This window comes from Triticum aestivum, chromosome 5D (genome assembly GCF_018294505.1).
Source record: "Triticum aestivum cultivar Chinese Spring chromosome 5D, IWGSC CS RefSeq v2.1, whole genome shotgun sequence".
Taxonomy (NCBI): domain Eukaryota; kingdom Viridiplantae; phylum Streptophyta; class Magnoliopsida; order Poales; family Poaceae; genus Triticum; species Triticum aestivum.
In genome coordinates this window covers 453,101,705-453,115,077 of record NC_057808.1, presented here as the reverse complement: position 1 = coordinate 453,115,077, position 13,373 = coordinate 453,101,705, and positions in this window count along the sequence as shown.

Genomic DNA, 13,373 nt, shown 5'->3' with positions numbered 1-13,373 from the left:
GAGACTAATATTTTGCAGGAGTCTATGGAAGAAGGAATTGATGAAACTGTGGGCTCATTGGATGAAAAAGATGATGAGGAGAGCGAAGAACAAAATGAGGAAGAGAGGATTAGCTACTCGTGCCCACCTTCTAATGAGTGTAACTCTTCAACTCATACATTGTTTAATTTCCCTTCGTGCTTACCGAAGGATGATTGCTATGATGATTGTTATGATCCCGTTGATTCTTTTGAAATATCCCTTTTTGATGATTCTTGCTATGCTTGTGGCCAAGATGCCAATATGAATTATTCTTATGGAAATGAACTTGCTATAGTTCCTTATGTTAAACATGAAATTCTTGCTATTGCACCCACGCATGATAGTCCTATTATCTTTTTGAATTCTCCAAACTACACTATATCGGAGAAGTTTGCACTTATTAAGGATTATATTGATGGGTTGCGTTTCACTACTACACATGATGATTTTTATAGATATAATAAGCATGTTCTTGCTGCTCCTACTTGCAATTATTATGAGAGAGGAACTACATCTCCGCCTCTCCATGTTTCCAATATGATAAAATTGCAAGAAACTATTTATACTATGCATTGGCCTTTACTATGTGTGCATGAATTGTTCTTTTATGACATACCGATGCATAGGAAGAGAGTTAGACTTCGTCATTACATGATATATGTTACTTTGTGCTCACTACTAAATTACAAATCATTGTTAATTAAAATTGGCTTTGATATACCTTGGGATCCGGGTGGATTCATTACTTGAGCACTATACGCCTAGCTTAATGGCTTTAAAGAAAGCGCTGCCAGGGAGACAACCCGGAAGTTTTAGAGAGTCATTTATTTCTATTGAGTGCTTTCATATAGTTTAAAAACAAAAAAATAAAGAGGGGAACCCAAAACTTTTTCAAAAAGGAACGTGAAAGTGAGAGAGACAAGCATGGTTGAAGTGGGGGAGCTCCTTGAACTTTGTTCATGCTCACGGAAACTTTGTGAATCTTGATTACAGAAACTTTTCAACAAAAATAATTATCCCCTTGTACAATTCCATTGTATTATAAAAATAATGTGCCAAGGTTTTCCTTTAGGATGTTTTAGATTACTTGTTGGTTTGTGCGGTGCAGGACAGAAACTTTGGCTGTAGTGCGCAATTTTACATTTTTTACTGGAATGTCAAATGGTTGAGAAACTTTTTGCACTGTCTTTATATACAAATTGTTTATTTTTCCTAATTTTGGTAGAAATTTTGGAGTACCAGAAGTATGGTAAATGTTCAGATTACTAAATATTGTCCTGTTTAAGACAGATTCTGTTTTTGATGCATAGTTTGCTTGTTTTGATGAAACTATCGATTTCTATCAGTGGATTAAGCCATGGAAAAGTTATATTACAGTATCTACAATGCAAAAACAAAATATGAATTGGTTTGCAACAGTACCTAGAGTAGTGATTTGCTTTATTATACTAATGGATCTTACCGAGCTTTCTGTTGAGTTTTGTGTGGATGAAGTGTTCGAAGATCGAGGATGTCTCGATGTGAGGAGAAGAAGGAGAGGAAAGAGCTCAAGATTGGGTATTCCCAAGTCACCCCAAGTAAATATTCAAGGAGACTCAAGCGTCTAAGCTTGGGGATGCCCCGAAAGGCATCCCATCTTTCTTCAACAAATATCGGTATGTTTTCAGATTCGTTTCGTTCATGCGATATGTGCAAATCTTGGAGCATCTTTTGCATTTAGTTTTCACTTTTATTTTATGCACCATGCTGGTATGAGATAGTCCTTGGTTGATTTATATAATGCTCTTTGCACTTCACTTATATCTTTTCAGTACGGCTTTATAGAATGCTTCATGTGCTTCACTTATATTATTCGAAGTTTGGATTGCCTATTTCTCCTCACATAGAAAACCGCCATTTGTAGAATGCTCTTTTGCTTCACTTATATTTGTTAGAGTGTGGGCATACCTTTTTTAGAAAGAATTAAACTCTCTTGCTTCACTTATATCTATTTAGAGAGATGACAGGAACTGGTCATTCACATGATTAGTCATAAAATCCTACATAAAACTTGTAGATCACTGAATATGATATGTTTGATACCTTGCAATAGTTTTGCGATATAAAGGTGGTGATATTAGAGTCATTCTAGTTGAGTAATTGTGAAATTGAGAAATACTTGTGTTGAGGTTTGCAAGTCCCGTAGCATGCATGTATGGTAAACGTTGTGTGGCAAATTTGAAGCATGGGGTGTTCTTTGATTGCTTTCCTTATGAGTGGCGGTCGGGGACGAGCGATGGTATTTTCCTACCAATCTATCCCCCTAGGGGCATGCGTAGCAGTACTTTGCTTCGAGGGCTAATAAGCTTTTGCAATAAGTATATGAGTTCTTTATGACTAATGTGAGTCCATGGATTATACGCACTCTCACCCTTCCATCATTGCTAGCCTCTTCGGTACCGTGCATTGCCCTTTCTCACCTCGAGAGTTAGTGCAAACTTCGTCGGTGCATCCAAACCCCGTGATACGATACGCTCTATCACACATAAGCCTCCTTATATCTTCCTCAAAACAGCCACCATACCTACCTATCATGGCATTTCCATATCCATTCGAGATATATTGCCATGCAACTTCCATCATCATCATATACATGACTTGAGCATTTATTGTCATGTTGCTTTGCATGATCGTAAGATAGCTAGCATGATGTTTTCATGGCTTGTCCTTTTTTGATGTCATTGATACGCTAGATCATTGCACATCCCGGTACACCGCCGGAGGCATTCATATAGCATCATATCTTTGTTCTAGTATCAAGTTGTAATATTGAGTTGTAAGTAAATAAAAGTGTGATGATCATCATTATTAGAGCATTGCCCCAAGAAGAAAAAGAGAGGCCAAAGAAGCCTAAATGAAAAAGGGGGCCATAGAAGCCCGCCAAAAAAAAGAGAAAAAAAGAAAGAAAAAAAGGGCAATGTTACTGTCCTTTTACCACACTTGTGCTTCAGAGTAGCACCATGTTCTTCATGTAGAGAGTCTCTTGAGTTATCACTTTCATATACTAGTGGGAATTTTCATTATAGAACTTGGCTTGTATATTCCAACGATGGGCTTCCTCAAATGCCCTAGGTCTTCATGAGCAAGCAAGTTGGATGCACACCCACTTAGTTTCGGTTTGAGCTTTCATATACTTATAGCTCTAGTGCATCCATTGCATGGCAATCCCTACTCCTCACATTGACATCAATTGATGGGCATCTCCATAGCCCGTTGATTAGCCGCGTCGATGTGAGACTTTCTCTTTTTTTGTCTTCTCACACAAACCTCCATCATCATATTCTATTTCACCCATAGTGCTATATCCATGGCTTGCGCTCATGTATTGCGTGAGGGTTGAAAAGGCTGAAGCGCGTTAAAAAGTATGAACCAATTGCTCGGCTTGTCATCGGGGTTGTGCATGATGGGAGCATTTTGTGTGACAGAAATAAAGCATGGCCAAACTATATGATTTTGTAGGGATGAGCTTTCTTTGGCTATGTTATTTTGAGAGGACATAATTGCTTGGTTAGTATGCTTGAAGTATTATTGTCTTAATGTCAAATGATAGACTATTGCTTTGAATCACTCGTGTCTTAATATTCATGCCATGATTAGATTATGTGGTCAAGATTATGCTAGGTAGCATTCCACATCAATTTTTTTATCATTTACCTACTCGAGGACGAGCAGGAATTAAGCTTGGGGACGAGCAGGAATTATGCTAGGTAGCATTCCACTCAATTTTTTTATCATTTTTTTATCATTCTATCCTCTACTTGAACATGGTGCTTTATGCTTCATATTATTATCCAATGATGTGTTGCCGTCCTATGATGTCTGAGTAGATTTTTGTTGTCCTATCGGTATTTGGTGAATTGCTATGATTTGTTTAATTTGCTTGTGGTTATGTTGTTGTCCTTTGGTGCCCATCATATGAGTGCGCGCGTGGATCACACCATAGGGTTAGTTGTATGTTGATAGGACTATGTATTGGAGGGCAAGAGTGACAGAAGCTTCAACCTAGCATAGAAATTGATGCATACGGGATTGAAGGGGGGCCAATATATCTTAATGCTATGGTTGGGTTTTACCTTAATGAACGTTAGTAGTTCCGGATGCTTGCTAATAGTTCCAATCATAAGTGCATAGAATTCCAAGTTAGGGATGACATGCTAGTAGTGGCCTCTCCCACGTAAAACTTGCCATCGGTCTAGTAAACTAGTCAATTGCTTAGGGACAATTTCGCAACTCCTACCACCACTTTTCCACACTCGCTATACTAACTTTATTGCTTCTTTATCTAAACAGCCCCTACTTTTTATTTACGCACTCTTTATTATCTTGCAAACCTATCCAAAAACACCTACAAAGTACTTCTAGTTTCATACTTGTTCTAGGTAAAGCGAACGTCAAGCGTGCGTAGAGTTGTATCGGTGGTCGATAGAACTTGAGGGAATATTTGTTCTACCTTTAGCTCCTCGTTGGGTTCGACACTCTTACTTATCGAAAGAGGCTGCAATTGATCCCCTATACTTGTGGGTTATCACCCGACAAGCCTGCCAATCATACCAACAGAAACTGTTGGGTCTTTAAACAGGACGGCAAGCTCAATGCCGAACACAAGGGGAAAGGGCCGCCCAGTGAGGACGACAATGAAGAGCCTCGCCCACCGAGCACAGGGGGACAGAAGAAATTTCCCCCCGAGGTCAAAACGGTAAACATTATCTACGTTACTCATATCCCTAAGCGGGAGCGCAAGCGTGCGTTAAGGGACGTCTACGCCATCGAGCCAGTCGCCCCAAAATTTAACCCATGGTCAGCCTGTCCGATCACCTTTGATCGCAGAGACCATCCGACCAGTATCCGTCATCGAGGATCAGCTGCATTGGTCCTCGACGCAATTATTGACGGATTCCACCTCACGCGAGTCCTTATGGACGGTGGCAGCAGTCTCAATCTACTTTATCAGGACACCGTCCGTAAAATGAGCATTGATCCATCAAGAATCAAGCCCACTAAAACCACCTTTAAAGGGGTAATACCCGGCGTAGAGGCCTGTTGCACAGGATCCATAACGCTGGAAGTCGTCTTCGGCTCACCGGATAACTTCCGGAGCTAAGACCTGATCTTCGACATTGTTCCATTCCGTAGTGGCTATCACGCACTACTCGGACGAACCGCTTTTGCCTGTTTCAATGCAGTTCCGCACTACGCTTACCTAAAGCTCAAGATGCCTGGACCACGTGGCGTTATAACAGTCAATGGAAACATGGAGTGCTCCCTCCGTACAGAGGAGCATATCGTGGCCCTCGCAGCCGAGGTGCAGGGGGGCCTTGAGGGAGTCCTGGATTAAGGGGTCCTCGGACAGCCGGACTATATTCTCCTGCCGGACTGTTGGACTATGAAGATACAAGATTCAAGACTTCGTCCCGTGTCCGGATGGGACTCTCCTTGGCGTGGAAGGCAAGCTTGGCAATTCGGATATGTAGATCTCCTCCCTTGTAACCGACTCTGTGTAACCCTAGCCCCCTCCGGTCTCTATATAAACCGGAGGGTTTAGTCCGTAGGACAAGAACAATCATAATCATAGGCTAGCTTCTAGGGTTTAGCCTCTACGATCTCGTGGTAGATCAACTCTTGTAATACTCATATCATCAAGATCAATCAAGCAGGAAGTAGGGTATTACCTCCATCGAGAGGGCCCGAACCTGGGTAAACATTGTGTCCCCCGCCTCCAGTTACCATCCGCCTTAGACGCACAGTTCGGGACCCCTACCCGAGATCCGCCGGTTTTGACACCGACATTGGTGCTTTCATTGACACCGACATTGGACAGATCTTCGTATTCTGCGGCTTCGTACTGCGGGCCAACTCGCTTGGCCATCTAGAGCAGATCGAGAGCTACGCCCCTGGCCGTCAGGTCAGGTTTGGAAATTTAAACTATACCGCCGACATCCACAGAGACTTGATCTTTGACGGATTCGAGCCTATGTCAGGTGCGTCGCACAGTCACGACGAGCATGACTTAGCTCTGTCGTCGGACGGTGTTCGGGGGATCACACCTGCGGCTACTCCGGCCCTCAATCCGGAGCAGATTGCGCCGTTCGAGGACGGGTGGATGGATCCCGCCACGGAGGCCGCACACTCAGCGGCGATAGAGCCGAATACTGACTTCACCTCCTACGATACCTGTGTTGCCGGATCCTTGGATTCGTCCCCGGCCACGGGCTCCAAACCGCCTGCGTCCGTGCCTAGCGAATCTGATTGGGCACCGATCATGGAGTTTACCTCCGCGGATATTTTCCAGCACTCACCCTTGGGCGACATGCTAGATTCTCTAAAGTCTCTCTGCTTGTCAGGAGACCCTCGGCCGAACTATGTGCAGCTCGAGTGGGAGGCGGACGACGAAGAAATTCGGTCCCCACCCACCACCCACTTAATAGCCACTGTCGGCGATTTAACCGACATGCTCGATTTCGACTCCGAAGACATCGACGGTATGAACGACGATGCAGGAGAGGAACAGGAACTACCGCCCACAGGGCGCTGGACAGCCACTTCATCACACGATATATACATGGTGAATACACCCAAAGAAAACAATGACGAGGAACGGAAGGGTGCAGAGAAGCAACCGAAGCGATGACGTAGGCGCCGCTCCAAATCCCGCCTCGGCAAAAACAGCGATAACAGCGCAAGAAAGAATAATACCCCGGTCGACTCCAGAGGAAATGACGACCACATGGACCTAGCGACAGAGCAGGATGAGCCAGCAGACGGTGAACATAGTATGGAGCCGCTGTCCGACAACAGTGACGCCGAGGGTAAATCTAATCAACCTGTCTCCGGAGAGGAGAACAGTCCGGACGACGATGCACACATCATCCCGGAAAGGCACTTGGAGCAAGAGAACCTCCATAGAAGGCTTCTTGCCACCGCGAGGAGTCTAAAGAAGCAGAAGCAAAGGCTCAAGGCCGTGCAAAATACACTCAACAGTAGATGGAACAAAGTGCTCGACACTGCAGAAAAGTACGGTGGCAGTCGCCACACAAAGAGCTATCCAAAGCGCAAGCTGCTGCCTGAATTCGATGGCGAGGCTTTAGAGCCTATACAGCCGAAAAATAAAACGGCCAATCAGCCGGATCAACCACCCCGTGGCCGCGATAGGGCGGCTAACGATGTCGGTATGACCAGGTCCATCTACGGATCTAGGAAGCACGCTCCGGCACAGAATCAAAACCGAACATTACAACCGTCAGAACGTCATGACACATCCAAGTACAGGGGTGCCGCGCACCCCCTATGCTTCACCGATGAGGTGCTGGATCACGAATTTCCAGAGGGATTCAAACCCGTGAACATAGAGGCGTACGACGGAACGACAGACCCTGGGGTCTGGATCGAGGACTTTATCCTTCATATCCATATGGCTCGTGGACATGATCTCCACGCCATCAAATACTTGCCCCTCAAGCTGAAAGGACCAGCTCGGCATTGGCTGAAGAGCCTCCCCGTAAACTCAATTGGAAGTTGGGAAGAGCTTGAGGATGCTTTTAGGGCTAATTTTCAAGGGACCTATGTCCGGCCTCCGGATGCAGACGATTTAAGTCATATAATTCAACAGCCCGGAGAGTCAGCCCGAAAGCTTTGGAACAGATTCCTCACTAAGAAGAATCAAATTGTCGACTGCCCGGACGCCGAAGCCTTAGCGGCTTTCAAACACAGTGTCAGGGACGAATGGCTCGCCAGACACCTCGGCCAGGAAAAACCGAGGACAATGGCAGCCTTAACAAGCCTTATGACCCGCTTTTGCGCGGGCGAAGATAGTTGGCTGGCCCGTAGCGGCACCAGCGACCCAGGCACATCCGAAGTCAGGGATGGTAAGGGGAAACCCCGACGCCATAAAAGCAAGCGTCGAAGCAATGAAGACAGCCCAGACAACACGGCGGTAAACGCCGGATTCAGGGGCTCTCAACCCGGTCAACAGAAAAAGCCATTTAAAGGCAGCCGAGATGGACCATCCAGCCTAAACAAGATTCTAGACAGATTATGTCAGATTCATGGCACCTCCGACAAACCTGCAAATCACACCAACAGAGAATGCTGGGTCTTCAAGCAAGCCGGCAAGCTAAACGCCGAGCACAAGGGGAGGGAGACACCAAGTGAAGACGAGGATGAGCCTCGCCGGCAAAACACTGGGGGACGGAAAAAATTCCCACCAGAGGTCAAAACAGTGAACATGATTCACATAACGAAGAGGAGGAGCAAACGCGCACTCCGAGACGTATGCACCGTGGAGCCCGTCACCCCCAAGTTCAACCCTTGGTCGGCCTGCCCGATCACTTTCGATCGCAGGGATCACCCGACTAGTATCCGGCACGGAGGATCTGCTGCCTTGGTGCTAGACCCAATAATTAACGGATACCATCTGACCCGAGTCCTTATGGACGGCGGCAGTAGTCTCAATCTGATATATCAGGACATAGTCCACAAAATGGGGATAGACCCGACAAGAATCAGCCAAAGCAATACTACCTTTAAAGGAGTAATACCAGGCCCAGAGGCCCGCTGCACGGGCTCTCTAGTACTAGAGGTTGTATTCGGTTCTCCCGACAACTTCCGAAGCGAAAGGTTTACCTTCGACATCGCTCCATTCCGAAGCAGCTATCAAGCACTACTCGGAAGAATGGCCTTCGCTCGTTTTAACGCAGTACCGCATTACGCCTATCTTAAGCTTAAGGTGCCCGGTCCACGTGGCATCATCATAGTTAGCGGAAACACAGAGCGCTCCTTGCGTGCGGAAGAATGTGTTGCGGCTTTAGCAGCCGAACACTGACCGGCCCCTCCAACCAGAATAAATGGTCGGTCGTCATGTAACGCCCACGATGCGGCTATATCTGAATTCGAAGCAACTCGAATACCACAATACAAAATAAAACAAAGTATTGGCTTGCAAAATAAGCCGGAACAAACATATGATAGATATTTCGTCCGAAGTTTTCGTGGTGGGGCCCACACGGGCTCAATCGTACAGCACCATCATGTACAAGGCTGTGCACATGACATACGAAGCGTCCCCGAGTCAGCAAAGCCATGGACTCTTTAAGACACAACGAGACCACTTTAAAATCAACCGTATACAGGCGGACCACTAGACGTCGAACCCCAATCTCATATCATGCGTCTGTCGAAAAGATATCCTAAGGCTACTTGAATTCCCACTTATAAACTCCCGAAACTTTCTGGTTATGCAATCTGGTGTAGGGGATACAGGGGACACAAATATATCACCCAAACTAACAATCCCTAGATCCAGCTGTATCCATCCGTCAACACATAACCAAGAAACCTTCGGAAATCGTTTACCTCAACCTTCGAAAAACATACGTTATACAAGTTATGGCAATACTCCCGAACTCCCGCCCCAGTACTGGGTGGCGTCGAGGTGATCTCACCAACAACTGCATAAAAGAGATTTCGATGTCGGCGAAACTCAGGTATTCTAGAACTGCAACGATAAAATTGTGACGACAACACCTCGGAGCTCAACTCCCCGGGACACTGCCACAACCCCTAAATGACAGGAGGCACCAAGAACAATGTTCTCGTCACAAATCCATCGGAACGACTCCAAGATACCCGCGTGATCCTAAAAAAAAATTAGTGAAATTTGAGGAGAGAATAGTCAAAACTTCTACGTCAGGAGACCTCACCAGAGCGACGAAGGGACTGAGGAGTAAAAAGAATCCTACTCTCCGATATATATAATCCTAAGACTCAAAACATTTTTGTTCTAGACTCAACAACGCCAGCGATTCGATCAAGCAGGGGGCTCCTAAGTCGGGGATGGCTCTGATTACCAACTTGTAACGCCCACGATGCGGCTATATCTCCCACGTGTCGAGGCACGACTTAGAGGCATAACCGCATAGTGGTTTTGTCGCAAGAAGGGTCATCTTCACACAATCCCATGTAATGAACAAGAATGGGATAAAGAGTTGGCTTACAATCGCCACTTCACACAAAACATAAATATCATTCATACATCATCCAAAATACAATCATATAGACCGACTACGGTCAAAATCCAGATAAAAATAAGACAACCCCAAATGCTAGATCCCCGATCGTCCCAACTGGGCTCCACTACTGATCATCAGGAAAAGACACATAATAACGACCACGTTCCTCGTCGAACTCCCACTTGAGATCGACGCCATCATCTGCACTGGCATCGTCGGCACCTGCAACTGTTTTGGAAGTATCTGTGAGTCACGGGGACTCAGCAATCTCACACCCGCGAGATCAAGACTATTTAAGCTTATAGGACAAGGAGGTGCAAAGAGGTGGAGCTGCAGCGACAAAAGCATATATGGTGGCTAACTTGCGCAAATGAGAGCGAGAAGTGAAGCAATGGAGCGGACGTCATCTAGCAATGACCAAGAAGAGGTCCTGAACACCTACTTACGTCATACATAACACAGACCGTGTTCACTTCCCGGACTCCGCCGAGAAGAGACCATCACGACTACACACGCACTTGGTGTATTTTACTTGGGTCAAGTGACAAGTTATCTACAACCGGACATTAACAAATTCCCATCTGCCTCATAACCGCGGGCACGGCTTTCGAAAGATAATACCCTGCAGGGGTGTCCCAACTTAGCCCATCATAAGCTCTCACGGTCAACGAAGGATAAACCTTCTCCCGGAAAGACCCGATCAGTCTCGGAATCCCAGTTAACAAGACATCTCGACAATGGTAAAACAAGACCAGCAAAGCCTCCCGAATGTGCCGACAAATCCCGATAGGAGCTGCACATATCTCGTTCTCAGGGCACACCGGATTTTCCAAGCTTCCGATAGGCCAGACCAGAGTTGCCCCTGGTGGCCACCGGCGACTGACAGTTTGGACCAATACTCAAAGGAGCACTGGCCCGGGGGTTTAAAATAAAGATGACCCTCGGGCTCTAGAAAACCCGGGGGAAAAAGCTATAGGTCGCAAATGGTAAAACCAAGGTTGGGCCTTGCTGGAGGAGTTTTATTCAAGGCGAACTGTCAAGGGGGTCCCATAAATCACCCGACCGTGTAAGGAACGCAAACTCAAGGAACATAATCCCGGTATAACAGTAACTAGGGCAGCAAGAGTGGAACAAAACACCAGGCATAAGGCCGAGCCTTCCACCCTTTACCAAATATATAGATGCATTAATTAAATAAGAGATATTGTGATATCCCAACATATCCATGTTCCGACATGGAACAAACTTCAACTTCACCTGCAACTAGCAACGCTATAAGAGGGGCTGAGCAAAAGCGGTAACATAGCCAAACAACGGTTTGCTAGGAAAGGATGGTTAGGGGCTGACATGACTGAAAATAGGAGACATGATATAGCAAGTGATAGGTAGCGAGCATGGCAATAGAGCGAACAACTAGCATAGCAAAGATAGAAGTGATTTCGAGGGGTGGTCATCTTGCCTGCAAGATTCTCAGAGTTGTCGAACGCTTGATCCTCGTAAGCGTACTCGACAGGTTCCTCGTTCACGAACTCGTCTCCCGGCTCTACCCAAGACAAGAACACAAACAAACGGAACCACAATCAACAACGAGAAATGCGCAAGCAACATGATGCAAAACATGTATGATATGCAAGATATGGTATGCGATGCATATGCGTGCTCCGGAAGGAAAATGATGAACATGGCAGTAACTTGGCAAACCAAGCATGCCACTGGAAAGATGAGATGATTTCGGACGAAATCGATATAAAGATCACCGGAATCGGATGCACGGTTTGCAAATGGCAAGCAAAACAAGAATGACACTAATCTGCGATTAACAGCAAGATAGCACTTAAAATACAACAAGTAGCAATGCTACAGCACCCCAACATAGCACCAAAGCATATAACAGTAATCTACAGGAGATTCTTGACAAAAGATGAACACTGAGCTACGGCTAGATCACAACATATCAAGCTCAAACAAGCATTGCAAAAGTGCAAAAGATTACACGTTCACAGACGGTGAAAATCTGGACATGGCAGAAATCAGCATCAGGTAGCAATGTTTAGAGCACGAAATCAACATGCTACAGGAACTTAACATAGCAAAACAAGGCATGGTAGTGTTCTACTAAATGCACATGACAAAAGTCCCTTACTGACCATAAGCCAAAAGGGACCAGAAGATATGATGGCAAGCATGTAAACATAGCAAGTTTCGTTATCAGGTTTCAGACTTAGCAGAAAACAGAGCATGGCAGAAATATTAATATGTAGGCCTCTTTGTGAGCTTGATGCACTCACTACAGAGCATTTCATGACAAACCAAGCATACCTACATTAAGATGGCATGTTTATGAAGCTCTCCATGGCAAGAACAATTGCATAGCATGTATGGATCAACTACAATAAGCTTGGCAAAAATGCATGTCATGTTAAGAATCTGCCAGAAATATTTTATAGCAAAAGTAGAGCAAGATTGAGTCATGCTATGTTACTCTAAAATTGCAAACAATTGCAGGAATGGATCAACTACAACTATAGCTACAAAACATCCTTACTGAACATCTCCAAAATATGCATGGATCTCTCTGAAGCATCAAGTTTACATGGCAACAAAATTACAGCAGACAAGGACTTGGAGAAATCACCAAGTCCCTGAAATCAGAAATATTACGGGGCCTACTTTGCATGCTTGTGCTAGTCACCACAGAGATCACAAAAATACATGGACTATACCACTGGAAACATGGCATGGCATACTTCAAAACACATGTAGAGCTCATGCCCAAAAGATGCACAGCATAAATGATACAAAAATGACAAATCTCCAGGTTCTGATAAGAACCAGAGATTAACAGCAACTAGCCCTCTTACAACGAGGATTTGGGCATCAAGATGACCTCTAATGAAAATGGTGCAATTTAATAAAATGAAGAGCATCACGAGGCGAACAATTTGACATATTACACGCGCGAATCGGAGCTACATGCAAGAAGTTATCGCATCGGGAACAGGAGCACTTGCTGATGGATTCTCAGACTCGGAAAAAAAAACGGAGCGAGGGAAGTCAACGGGGAGGAGTTACCAGATCGGATCGGGGTTCGTGGAGCTCGGGCTCGCTCGGGCGCTCGCCGGCCGGAGAGGGAGAGGGGACGGGCGGGGCGACGGCCGGAGGGCGAGGCCGGCGGGCGAGGCCGGCGGGGCGGCGGAGGCGGCGATGCCCGGCGGCGGGCGCGCGGCGGCGGGGACGGGCGCCGCGGCGGCGGCCGGCGGTGATGGCGGCGGCGGCGGGCCGGCCGGCGGCGGGAGAGGCGGCGGAGGC